The sequence below is a fragment of the Pipistrellus hanaki genome (assembly GCF_964339955.1).
Source record: "Pipistrellus hanaki genome assembly, chromosome: 3".
NCBI lineage: Eukaryota > Metazoa > Chordata > Mammalia > Chiroptera > Vespertilionidae > Pipistrellus > Pipistrellus hanaki.
In genome coordinates, this window is record NC_140505.1 from 105,155,375 (window position 1) to 105,169,455 (window position 14,081).

At 40.1% G+C, this 14,081-nt stretch overlaps 2 protein-coding genes across 13 annotated transcripts in view; one reads left to right on the top strand and one right to left on the bottom strand.

The window, feature by feature from the left end:
• Nucleotides 1-14,081, top strand: part of RAD52 (RAD52 homolog, DNA repair protein) — a 493,030-nt gene that overhangs the window by 128,350 nt on the left and 350,599 nt on the right. Inside the window, exon 1 of one of the 2 annotated variants that reach the window (XM_084878800.1) lies at nucleotides 9,476-9,509. The exons of the other annotated variant lie outside the window; for it this stretch is intronic. The gene's annotated coding sequence lies outside the window, so the exon portion shown is untranslated. Of the gene's footprint in view, nucleotides 1-9,475; nucleotides 9,510-14,081 lie in introns of those variants that run through there. 2 annotated transcript variants of the gene reach the window in all.
• Nucleotides 1-14,081, bottom strand: part of ERC1 (ELKS/RAB6-interacting/CAST family member 1) — a 402,974-nt gene that overhangs the window by 114,208 nt on the left and 274,685 nt on the right. The gene's annotated exons all lie outside the window — the stretch shown is intronic.

A 14,081-nucleotide genomic window follows, 5' to 3' on the forward strand; every position in this document is an offset into this window, starting at 1 on the left:
TGTTTGTTCGGTTTGTTGCCTTTCATTAAAAATCTAGATTCTCTTATTGATGCTCCCTTGATTCTGATACCTCCTTTAATGTAAATATCTGTGTTTTCCGATGGTCTTAGGCTCTACAGCCTAGTAGGGTCGCCTAAGACCATCGGAAAACATAGATATTTACATTACAATTCATAACAGTAGCAAAATTACAGTTATGAAGTAGCAACGGAAATAATTTTATGGTTGGGGGTCACCACAACATGAGGAACTGTATTAAAGGGTTGTGCGTTAGAAAGGTTGAGAACCACTGCTCTAATAGATCTCTAGAAATCTGTCTCACTCAGTCATGTTGGACTAGGAAGGTGGTGGTAGGAAACTGAGATCAGATGGACTGAGCTGATGTGCAGAGTTCGAGGTGGAAGCACTGACAGCATCGGTGAATGATGGCAGCCTCACTGGGGCCCTGACACTCTTTCCTAGTCTAGTTTCAAACTATAATATACAACCAGAGCTCCAGTGCTGCTAGACTGGATACAACTTGGAATTGCTGTGAACAATTTGCTACTTAACGTTAAGTGTCATTTCTTGTGATGCTGAAAATCTGTTCCAGAAATCGGAGGTGATATTTATGAGTTCCAATATTTGGTTAAACTTGAAATAAATATTCAATTATAGAAAAGCCTGTCCAATCTTCTATAGGGCTGTAAGAAAAAGACACCCTGAAGAAGTACTAGCAACAGAATAAGGCAGTTTGGAGAAAAAGGACTAAAGTAAAGAAAGAACCTCATGGGAAAATAGGATGACTTCCTAAGAAATATTACAATCTAACTCTACTTGCATGACTATTTTAAATAAAATAGAGTTTTCCTGACTTTAAAAAAGGTCCCAATAAACTCTGGACATTGTTTCTACTCACCACTTCCCTCCTTGCCCCCACAGAGTCAGCCATCTGTTTCATCCCTCCCAGTGTTGATTAACTGACAATAAGTAAATGTCTTTTAAAAACTAACACCTTCAGCTTTTTTTTATGGATAGTCATAGTCTTATAAGTGATGCATTATGTGGTCCAATGTTCTTGAATTTTGCTTTCTATGAAACAAATTTCATGAAAGATTTTCACTCCTGCTGGTTGGGATACAACATGGCAGTGAGCCATCTTGAATTATGAGGGTGGGGTAAACTCTAAGGATGGCAATGCAACAAGGCTGGATGTCTCTGAACTCCTGAAAACTTCACAGAGCAGAGTTACAGTTTGAATCCTTACATAAAAGAGAACTAAATTTGTATGTGGTTTAGTCTGTGATTTTTGTCAAATTAGGTGAACACATATCCAAAATAGTTTTAAATCTGCTTAGCATTTTGTAATGGCAATGTCTATGAAAAGTCTACAAATAGTAAAATAGAAAATACAACTGGGATCTAAAAACTAAAAAAAATAAAAAAAATAAAAAATAAAGAGATCAGAATTAACCTTAGAATACATTCTTTTTAAAAAGCTAGAAGAGAAATATTAAGATAATGTTTGCTCATTTGGTATGTCATTTTACCTTTATTTATTTATTTGTTTGTTTGTTTTGTTAAACCTCACCTGAGGATATTTTTCCATTGAGTTTTAGAGTGGGAGACAGAGAAACACATCAATTGGTTGCCTCCTGCACGTGCCCTGACCAGAGCCTAGGCCTTGGAGGAGCCTATAATCAAGGTACGTGCCCTTGACCAGAATCCAACCCAGGGCCCTTTGGTCCACAGGCCAATGCTCTTCACTGAACCAAACCTGCTAGGGCTCATTTTACTTATTGATTAGAATAAGATCAACTAAAAATTTACAGGATCAACATTAATTTGTAAAATAATGGCACATAATGCCTTTCTGTAAGAAAAGTCTATAATTATAAAATTAGCCAACTATCAAAATATAGTACTTATATATTCTCCAGGCTTGAGGATTCTAATGATGGATCTTTTGTGATACCCAAATACAGGCAGTCCTTGGGTTACATCAGAGATCTGTCCCTACAGCGCAACGTAAGGTGATTTTCACCATAAGTCAGAACCCACCTACATAAGCACCTACGTCATTCACATGGAGCATATACATAGCAGTAATGAAGTGAAACAGTAATAAATAAATAAATAAATAAATAAATAAATGAAAGATAATTCCTGACCTTTACTTGTGGTAAATAAATAATAAAAAACATAAAAGACAAATGTATATATGTCGAAATGAGGGAACTTTTTTTTTTTTTTTTTATAATACTGTAAATGGGAGATGGCGATGTAACCACAAAATGACTGAGTCCAACGTAACCTAAGGACTGCCTGTATGTAGAGATTCATGGTCTCTTCAATACATTTTGCAGGAACTACAATATTATTTAGATAAGAGGCTTAGATTATCTTCTCTACACTCTCAGTTCATTAACGTGAGTTGTCCCTATCTCTGGTTTAGTGGAGAAGTGATCCTGGATTATATCTAATGACCACCTATTTCCAGAGAGAACTCATAAAAATAAAGAACATGTTTTTAAAATATATATATTTTTTATTTCTTTATTGATTTCAGAAAGGAAGGGAGAAGGAGAGACATAGAAACATCAATGATGACAGAGAATCATCAAGCGGCTGTCTCTCTTGCACACCTTCCACTGGGGATTGAGTCTGCAACCTAGCATGTGCCCTTTGCTGGAATTGAACCTGGGACCCTTCGGTCAGCAAGCCGACACTCTATCCACTGAGCCAAGCCGGCTAGGGCAAGAACGTGCGTTTTATTTGATTGACTGTTCGGGCCCTCATCATGCTACAATTACTGATCCTCATCTTAAAAGAAAAGAAAAAGCATCCATTGACATTACTTTCTCCTAAAGCTCCAATGTCTTTTCTTTCCCCTCCATGCCAAACATTTTTTAGGACTCTATTATAGTACTAATGACAGTTTAAGATTCCTGATTTCCAGATGGCAGAACAAAGACCTATCGGTTTCCTTTTCCTCTAGGAAATCACTCCCAACACCAGGGCAATAATAAAAAAGAAACAAACCCTATCTTCAATGATGTAAGACAATTTGTTATGACAAATTATAATATAAAAAGAGAAAATGGATAAGGAAATTTTTAGCACATGAAAATAAATTGAAAATGTCTATTGGAGGAAAATATCTATGAAAGAAAAGTAGATTCACCTGTGGAACCCAAGAAGCACTCAAGAACAATTAAGTTAACAGCTATGGCAAGTTGCATAACTTAAAAAAAACCAAAAAAACAAACACAGTAGTACTCAAACATAAAAGAAATTATTTAAAAAGGAAGGCTATGTTTACTCCTGCCCTACTGAATTTGAATTTCAGGGAATGGGCTCTCCAGGTAATTCTGAGACCCAGTACTTTACAGAAAGATAAACTAATTTCAGATAAAGGGTAAGGTATTAGGTGTTCCTGATTCTCCACATCCTTGCCAAGACTGAGTTTTTAGCATTTGTATTTACTTTTTCTAATTCAATAAGTAATTACAAAATCTACTAATTCCACAGTGAAAATGGTTAGCTATTTTAAACTCTTAAATTCTAATGACATTGCAAATGTATAATATTAACTGTTACTCAACTTAGAAATATCATGCAGAGATTACTTCTGTGGTGTGGTTCCACACAACAGATGGTTTGAAAAAAAGTTTAGGAAAGCATCTCATAACGTGAGTGTGTCTTCCTATCTTCCAGGCAAGGGCCATCACAAGACATAAGCGAACTTAGGATCTTCTGCTTTCTAAATCTCAGTCTTTAAAATAGCTGGCAAGCCAAGGGAGTTTTTGTTGGGGATTTACTCAAATCCTATAAAAATCCCTAGTGAATTCTGTCTTAAACCCACTGATTTGTGTGGCGATCTGGGGAGAAAACAGCTTAGCATGAGCCGCAAGAGATGAAACTAAGTAGGGAATTCACAGTAACATCTGGGGATAACATGTACAAAGATTTATTCTGGTCTTTTCTTTCATTTTGTCATTACTATTTCACAATATTTCCTTTCCGCCTCATGTATGATAGTATAATATAAATAGAAAAATTTCAGAATACAAACCTCACTTATAAAGATGTACAGTAGTCCTTTCAAAATAAGGTACAGTACACCTGTCATTGTTACGCTCACACTTTTGGGCTATACCAGCAATTTTCAACTGGTGTACCACAAGAATTTTTAAAGCATGAAATAGCTGATTATTTAGTCAGGGGCACTGACCTCTTTTCCCTTAGATTGTCAAATAAAAATGACAACAGCCAGCACAACAATAGCCGTTAGGTGTGAATGAATAAAATTATACCTATTTTTCTTTTTGTCAGATTGGTAAAAAATACATTTTTTGGTGTGCCACAGAATTTTAGTAATTATTTTCTGTGTGCCATGAGATGAAAAAGGTTGAAAATTGCTGGGCTATACTACTTATTGTGTCTCCTTTTCTTAGGAAGTCTGTTTCCAAAGGAAAATAATGTCTTCTTACATTGTTTCTCAGAACTCAAACTCCAGAATCCTCCATTTATTTAGATGTCTGTTTTAAGAATTATTGAATGTTTTAAGCAATTAATCCCTGTATTTTGTCACTATCCCACTGTTTATATAACCTTTCCCAGTCATAGATGGATAGCATGTCCATAACAGCTGTCCACACTGTGCTATTGTGGGACTTGCTTGCTTTTTCTTTAGCTTGCACTGCATGCCAACTCTGTTTGCCATGACATTTGCTAGAAGAATGCCAATGGTATCTTAACACTCATTTCTCCACTCTGTAGCACAATTAAGAGCTAAGTGTGTCTTGTCAGACCATCAAACCTCAGAGGAAAGGTAGGGGAGGGTGGGGGTAAGGGAGAGAGATCAACCAAAGGACTTGTATGCATGTATATGAGCCTAACCACTGGATACAGATAACAGGGAGGTGAGGGCATGAGGGCAGGGGGATTGAGAAGGTAATGGGGTGATAAGGACAAATGTGTAATATCTTAATCAATAAAGAAATTTTAAAAAAGAATAACCCAGTGAAAAAAGGGGCAAAATACTTAGACACTGCACCAAAGAAAATTCTATCTAATAGAGAGGGAATATGCTAATTGATCCTCATACCATCGCAAAGATGGCAGCACCCACAGCCAATAAGGAGGAAATATACTAATTGACTGCCCCGCCTTTAAAGATGGCAGCACCCAGTCCCCTCAGACCCGCTGGGGTGGCAGGCATGCAGCAAGGTGAGGCCCATGCACAGGCGTGCCCAGCCACTCCGCATACCTGCCTCTGGAGTTCCCCAGAATTCCCCTTCAACCCCCCTGCCACACAGGCAAGCCTCAGATGGCAGCTGCCCAGCCTCCCAGGGCTGCCTGAGGCTCAGGTAACCAGGGCTGCCTGAGGCTTGCGCTGTCAGAAGTGGCAGCAGCAGAGGTGTGATGGGGCATTGCCTTCCCCTGATTGCCGGGTCACCTCCTGCCCCTGAGGGCTCCTGGATTGTGAGAGGGGGCAGGCCAGGCTGAGGGACCCTACTCATGCACTGGGCCTCTAGTATACATATAAAAAGATGTCCAACATCATGTAATTAGCAAATTAAAAATTAAAACAACAATGAAGAACTACTACACTTATAAGAATGATCAAATCCAAAACAGACGTCAAATGTTGGCAAGAATAAAGGGGACTCTCATTCATTGTTGGCAGAAATGCAAAGTGGCAGAGACACTTTTAGAAGACAGTTTGGCAGTTTCCTGTCACAAGACTAAATATACTCTTACAATTCAATCCGGCAAACACATCCCTCAGTGTATACTCAAATGAACTAAAAACTAAGGTTCACACAAAATCCTATACAGGGTGTTTGTAGCACCCTATTCACAATTAACAAAAAATTATAAATAAACAATATTTCCTTCAGTAAATGAGAGTATAAACTTCGCTACAAACAAGTACTGCTCAGAAAGTACATGTGCCATTGATCAGAACAAGTGGTAATCAAAAGGAGCAAGGCCTGGAGAATATGGCAGGTAGGTTAATATTTCCCAGGCAAGATCTTTTAACATGTCTTTAACATGTTTTAACATGATCTTTTAACATGGTTTTGAAGTGGGTGATGGTGCGTTATCATGCAGCAAAATTACTTGCCGCGTATTCTGGCACATTCTGGTCATTTCATGATCAAAACGTGGTTTAAATTGATTATTTGTTGTCAGTAGCAATCATTATTAACAGTTTCACCTGAGGTTTTAGAGGCTCATAATACACCACACCTTTCTGATCCCACCAAACGCAGAGCATTGTCTTCTTTCTGAAGCTATTTGGCCTTGCAGTGGATGTTGATGGTTGACCTGGATCAACCCATGATTTTGTGCGTTCGGGATTCTCAAAATAAATCCATTTTTCATCACCAGTCACAATTCGATGCAAAAAAGACATCCCTCCCTCCCTCCTCCTTATGACCTGTCAACCAAGCTCTCCTCAAAGGCCCAGCCTGGGCTCGCCCTGCACAGCTCCACACTGCCCCACAGCCTGCACAGCCCCATCCGCACCACCTCACCTACCACCACCTCTCCCACCCTGAACAGCCCCACTCTGCACAGCCTTTGGGGAGCTTCAATCCCTGGAGAAGAAGCGGAGAGGCAGCAGACAGAAGGTTGCAGGAGGAAGGGGCAGAGCAGGGCCCATCAAGTTAGATGGCGGGAGGGAGGGAGAGACCCTATAGGACTGGGGACAGAGATGGGCAGAAAAGGAGGGCCATGTGGAAGCATCACCTTTGGTTGAAGTAGAAATCTGACCCCATTTTATAGACCCCAGCAGAGTGTGTGTGGGAAGGCAACAACAAAAGAGGGTATAAGGAGACTGGATAGATGAAGAGCAGTGACGTTTGAATCACGGCTTTTTAAAAATTTTTAATATATATTTTTTATTGATTTCAGAGAGGAAGACAGAGGGAGAGATGAATACATCAATGATGAAAGAGAATTGATCTGCAGCCTCCTGCATGCACACTAATGGGAATTGAGCCCACACCCTAGGAATGTACCCTTGACCAGAATCAAACCCAAGACCCTTCAGTCCATAGGCCATGGATCTAGCCACTAAGCCAAACAATCTAGGGTGACCCATGGCCTATTTAAAACCACTGCAGTAGGCTGAGCTGGGGTCTTACCATGATGGTGTTACCTGATAATGAGGGTGTCTCTCCTTATCCACATTAATGGATAGAGACTCCAGACAAAAAATTAATACAAAAATAATGGCCTCAAATGTCACTTTTGACAAGATCAACTTAATAAACATTTATAGAACACTAGAGGCCCAGTGAATGGGGGAGAGAAGTTTCCCTCAGCCCAGTCTGCATCCTCTCCAAGATGGGATACCTTGAGGGATGTCTGACTGCCCATTTAGGCCCAATCCCGGTAGAACATCCCTCTCATAATCCAGGACTGCTGGCTCCCAACTGCTCGCTTGCCTGCCTTCCTGACTACCCCTAACCACTTCTGCCTACCAGCCTGATCACCCCCTAACCACTCCCCTGACAGCCTGATTGATACCTAACTGCTCCCCTGCCAGCAAGATTGCCCCTAACTGCCCTCCCCTGCAGGCCTGGTCTCCCCACCCCCAACTGCTCTCCCCTACAGGCCTGGTTCCCCCTCAACTGCCTTTCCCTGCAGGCTCGGTTGCCCCCAACTTCCCTCCTTTGCTGGCATTGTCACCCCTAACTGCCCTCCCCTGCAGGCTTAATTGCCCCCAATTGCCCTTCCTTGCAGACCTGGTCCCTTCCAACTGCCCTCCCCTGAGGGCCATTTCTGGCAGCCATCTTGTGTCCACATGGGGGCAGAATCTTTGACTACATAGGGGCAGCCATCTTGTGTATTAGAGTGATGGTCAACTTGCATATTACTCTTTTACTAGATAGGATAGAGGCCTGGTGCACAGGTGGGGACCAGCTAGTTTGCCCTGAAGGGTGTTCTGGATCAGGGTGGGGGTTCCCTTGGGGTGTGGGGCGGCCTGGGCGAGGGCCCTACGCGTGGGGTGGCCTGGGCGAGGGTGGTTTGCAGGCTGGCTATGGCCCCGGTGACCCAAGTGGAGGTTCTGGAATCTGGGATTTATTTATCTTTTATAATTGAAACTTTGTAGCTTTGAGCAGAGCCAAGCCTCCTGCTTACTCCATGACCGTAACCATTTTTGTTGGGATTTACTTATCTTCTATAATTGAAACTTTGTAGCCTGAAATGGAGGCCAAGGCAGGTCAGGGCTGGGGAAGCTTGGCTTCCTCCATCGCCGGGGACAATTCAAGCCTCCTCTCTCTCCAGCTCCTTGGCTGCTGCCATTTTTGTTGGGATTTATTTATCTTCTATACTTGAAACTTTGTAGCCTTGAGTGGAGGCCTGCCTGCCAGGCTATGCAGAAAGCTTGGCTTCCTCCATAGCCGGAGAAACCCAAGCCTGCTGCTCACTCCGTGGCCACAGCCATCTTGGTTGGGTTAATTTGCATACTTGCCCCTGATTGGTGGGTGGGTGTGGCTTATGGTTGTAGCAGAGTGATGGTTAATTATCAAATTACTCTTTTGTTACATGGGATTTCATTCAAAAAGTGCAGAATACACATTTATTTTTTCAAGTGCACATGGAACATTATCCTGAACAGATCACATATTAGGTCACAAAACAAGCCTCAATAAATATGAGAATACTGAAATTATATCAAGCATCTAAATAACATGCTACTAAACAATCAATGGATCAAAAAAGAAAATCAAATCATAAAACAAATTAAAATGAAAACACAACTCTTTGAAATTTATGAAATGCAATAAAACCAGTACTAAGAGAGAAGTTTATAGCTATACAGGCTATCTCAAGAAACAACAAAATTCCAAATAAACAATCTAATTACACAAAAAGGAACTAGAAAAAGAAAACAAACAAAACCCAGAGTAAACAAAAGGAAAGTTCTCAGCAGGTATAAACAAAACAGAAATTTAAAAATCAAAACAAAGATCAATAAAATTAAGAGCTGGTTGTTTGAAAAGATAAATAAAATAGACAAAATTTTTAGCCAAACTCACCAAGAAAAGGAGAGAGCCCAAATCCATAAAATCATAAATGAAAGAGAAGTTACAAGTGACACCACAGAAATACAAAAAAACCATTGAGGAATATTATGAACAATTATATGCCAAACTTTTTGACAATGTAAAAGAAATAGATACATTTCTAGCAGTATATAGCCTTCCAAGACTGAACCAGAAGAAATGAAAAATCTAAACAGATCAATTAGTAGCAATAAAATTGAAGTGAAAATAAATAAAAACGCCCCAAAAAATGAAAGCTTAGTACCAGATGGCTTCATAGCTGAATTCTGCCAAACATTCAAAGAATTATGTTATTGATGTTTACTTGTATTTTTAAAATATATTTTTATTGATTTTTTACAGAGAGGAAGAGAGAATAATAGAGAGTTAGAAACATCAATGAGAGAGAATCATCAATCAGCTGCCTCTTGCACACCCCCTACTGGAGATGTGCCCGCAACCAAGGTACATGCCCTTGACTGGAATCGAACCTGGGACCCTTGAGTCTACAGGCTGATACTCTATCCACTGAGCCAAACCAGTTTCGGCTGATGTCATATTTTAGATCTTCTTGTGTTGTGTATCTGCTAATTACTTAAAGTGGTTTGAGTAAGTTTCATACCTTTTTTTCTTTAAACTGTTATAGTAGCTTTTTAAATGTCTGATTTGCTGTACTTATTGAATTATTTGACTTTACCAATGAGGTTTTTCATATTTTCTTATTTCTGGCTAAAGCCTTTTATTTCTACCCATCCTTCTTAAATCATTTTTAAAAACTGAAGAAAAAGGAATGATTCCAAACTCATTTTATGAAACTAGCATTACCCTGATTACAATACTAGATAAAGATAACACAAAAAGAGAAATTTATAAGTCATTATCATTGATGAACACAGATGCAAAAATTCTCAACAAAGTATTGGCAAACCAGATTCAACAATACATTAAAATGATGTACACCATGATAAAATAAGATTCATCCCAGGGATGCAAGAATGACTAAACATCTATAAATAAGTCAACATGATGTGTCACATTAACAAAATAAAGTATATAAACCATATGATCATCTCACCAGATGGAGAGAAAAAATTCAACACAACTCTATGATAAAATGCAACAAAGCGAATATAAAAGGAACATTCCTCAATATAATAAAAGTGTTACATGACAAACCCACAGCTAATATCATACTCAATGGTGAAAAGCTGAAAGACTTTTGTCTAAGATCAGGAACAAATCAAGGCTGCCCATTCTCAGCACTTATGTTCAATATAGTATTGGAAGTCTTAGCCACAGCAATCAGACTGGACAAAGAAATAAAAGGTATCCAACTTGGAAAGCAATAAGCAATAAGTAAACACTCATCATTTGCAAATGACATGATACCTATAGAAAACACTAAAGATACTAACAAAAAACTACCAGAACTAATAAATTGCTTCAGTAAAGTTGCAAGATATAAAAATCAATATATAGAAATCTGTTGCGTTTCTATGCATCAACAGTGGACAATCAGAAGTTTAAAAAATGATTTGATTCACAATTGCATAAAAAAGTATAAAATACGTAGGAATAAATTTAACCAATGAGATGAAATACCTATACTCTGAAAACTTTAAGACACCAAAGAAACTAAACATAATACAAATAAATGGAAGGATATATCTTGCTCATAGATTGGAAGGATTAATACTGTTAAAATGTTCCTATTACCTACAGCAGCGTTTTTCAACCGCTGTTCCACGGCACACTAGTGTGCCGCGAGATGTTGCCTTGTGTGCCGTAGGTGCAGACAAGACAAGAATTTTATAATTTTTCACTATTTTGTTTACTTAATATTTCATAATAAAGTAATTATAAAATACTTTCTTTGTGTTTATTTGATTCCTATTCAAGAGAATTACTTTATATATAGTCAATGTAGGCACAGAGTTAAATTTTTTAACATTTTCTAATGGTGGTGTGCCTTGTGATTTTTTTCATGAAACAAGTGTGCCTTTGCCCAAAAAAGGTTGAAAAACACTGGCCTACAGTAATATACATATTCGATGCAATCCCTATCAAAATATTAGTGGCATTCTGAATCTCAGAATTACAACAACTAAGCATAACATTTATACAAAACCACAAAAGACCCTGAATAGCTAAAGAAATCTTGAGAAAGAACAAAGTGGGAGGTATCAAGATTCCTGATATCAAACTATATTATAAGCCTATAATTATCAAAACAGTATGGTAATGGCATAAGAACAGAAATATAGATTAATGAAATAGAACAGAACAGCTCAGAAATAAATCCTTGCTTATGTGATTGATTAATCTACACCAAAAGAGGCAAGATATATAATGGGTAATGAAAGTCTCTTCAATAAGGGGTTTGGCAAAACTGGACAAATACACGCAAAAAATAAAATAAAATAAAAATGGACCACTTTCTTACACCATATACAAAAATAAACTCAAAGTGTATAAAGGACTTAAGACCATAAAACTATTATAAGAAACTATAGTCAGTGAACTATCTGAAATCACTCTTAGCAATATCTTTTTGGATGTATCTCCCTGAGCAAAGGAAATGAAAAAAAAAAAAAAAAAATGAAAGAAAAAATAAACTAATGGGACTAGTATACAAACTGAAAAGTTTCTGCACAGTGAAGAAAACCATCAACAAAACAAAAACCTACTGAAGCTTAAACCGGTTTGGCTCAGTGGATAGAGTGTGGCCTGCAGACTGAAAGGTCCCAGGTTCGATTCCGGTTGGGGGCATGTACCTTGGTTGCAGGCACATCTCCAGTAGGGGGTGTGCAAGAGGCAGCTGATCGATGTCTCTCTCTCATCGATGTTTCTAACTCTCTCTCTCTTCCTCTCTGTAAAAAAAATCAATAAAATATATTTAAAAAAAAAAAAAAAGCCTGTTGAATGAAAGAAGATATTTGCAAATAAAAAAAGGAAATATGCTAATTGACCACCACTCCATCACGAAGATGGCTGCACCCACAGCTAAGGCCAAGTTTCCATAGGAGCCTTAATGAGCAATCATCAGGGACCTGAGGCTATGCCCTCCCCTGCCCTATGGGGCTTGAAAGGGGACCTCAGGCTGAACCCCCCCACCTGGAAGGGCTTGACAGGGGACCTGAGGCCACAAGCCCTGTCCCAGTGCCAGGCCAGGGGACTTGAGGCCACACACCCCCACCCGGCAGGGCTTGATGGGGACCTCAAGATGCGCTTCCCATCCTGGTGCTGGGCTAGGGGAACTCAAGCTGCTCCCCCCAACAGGTGAGGCTTGACAGGGGACTTCAGGCCACGCCCACCACCCCAGCACCAGGACAGGGGACCTCAGGCCAGCCTCTCCGCCTCAGAACTGGGCCAGGGGAACTGAGGCTGCGCCCCCCTGCCTTGCTATGCTTGACAGGGGACTTCTTACTATACCCCCCACCCAGCAGGGCTTGACGGGGGACTTCAAGGTGCACCCCCAGTGCTGGGTCGGGGGAACTCAGGTTGTGCCCCTGCCTAGTGGGGCTTGATGGGTGACCTGAGGCTGTGGTCCCCTGCCTGGCAGCGCTTGATGGGTGAACTCAGGCCATGCCCCGACCCAGCAGAGTTTGACAGGGGATTTCAGGCCATGTTCCCCTCCTGGCAGAGCATGGCAGAGGACCTCAAGGTACACCCCCCTTACCCCCGCTGCCCTGGTCTGGGCTGGGGGACCTCAGGCCACATCTCCGCATCCTGGAACCAGGCCAGGTGGCCTGAGGCTATGTCCCCTGCCTGGCAGGGCTTCACAAGGGTAGGACTGGCTGGGTCTGGATTAAGCCCAATTCCGGGGGCAGGGGGATCGGCTGGGTCTGGATTTCACATGATTTTGAGGTGCATGTGGGTGGGCAGGGACTTGACTCTGGGTACCAGGGTGAGACTCTGACAGGAGGAAGGTTTTCATATACATTTTACTAATTTTCTTTCATCTCTGATACTTCTATTATAGAGAAAGGACAGATAGCAATATTAAATTATTTCCTCTAAGTAATTCCTTTTAATGTGCATGAATTTCGTGCACCGGGTCTCTAGTATATCTAATAAAGAGTTAATGCCCAAAATATATAACGAACTCATACAACTTAACAACAACAAAAACAACTACCCCAAATCCAACTCAAGATAAATAATGGGCAGAGGTTAGTGAATCAAGCCAGTCAAAGAAAGACAAGTAGTCATATGTGGAATTTCATGAAAAAAACTAAACTATTAAACAGACTCACAGAGAGCAGACAGACAGCTCTGGTGGTGGTGGTGATGAAATGTTGGAGGGAGAAGAGGGACTGAGCACAAAAAGAAGAAATAGAGAGCTTATGGGCATGGAAGGGTATGGAAAATGGTGTGGTGACTGTGGGGTTGGGGTTGGTATAGGGAAAGGGGATGAAGGTAGTAGAGGGCACAGAGGGAATAAATGTTGATGAAAAAAATATGGAATATTAGTCACCAATAAAATAGCACAAAATCTTTTTAAAATATAAGTTTCTTTATTGATTTCAGAGAGGAAGGGAGAGGGAGAGATAGAAACATCAATGATGAGAGAGAATCATCTATCTGATGCCTCCTGCAAACCCCCTACTGGGGATCAAGCCCGCAACCTGGGCATGTGCCCTTGGCCAGAATTGAACCTGGGACCCTTCCATCCGCAGGCCAATGCTGTATCCATTGAACAAAAATAGCCAGGTCATTAGCACAAAATCTTGCCAATGGATGGACCTGAAGGATATTACAGTAAGTGAAATAAGTTAGCCAAAGAAAATACCATATGATCTCATTTATATGTGGAATCTAAAAAACAGGTGAATAAACATAACAGAAACAGACCCAATGATATAAAGAACCATCTAATGGTTGCCAAAAGGGATAGGGGTAAAAAAATAAAATAAAATATTAATTATGCTGTACATTTTGGCTCAATATTTAGATACCCACCTAACCTAATAATAGGGTAATATGCAAATTAACCATCACTCCGCTATTCAAGCCACACCCACCAGCCAATCAGAG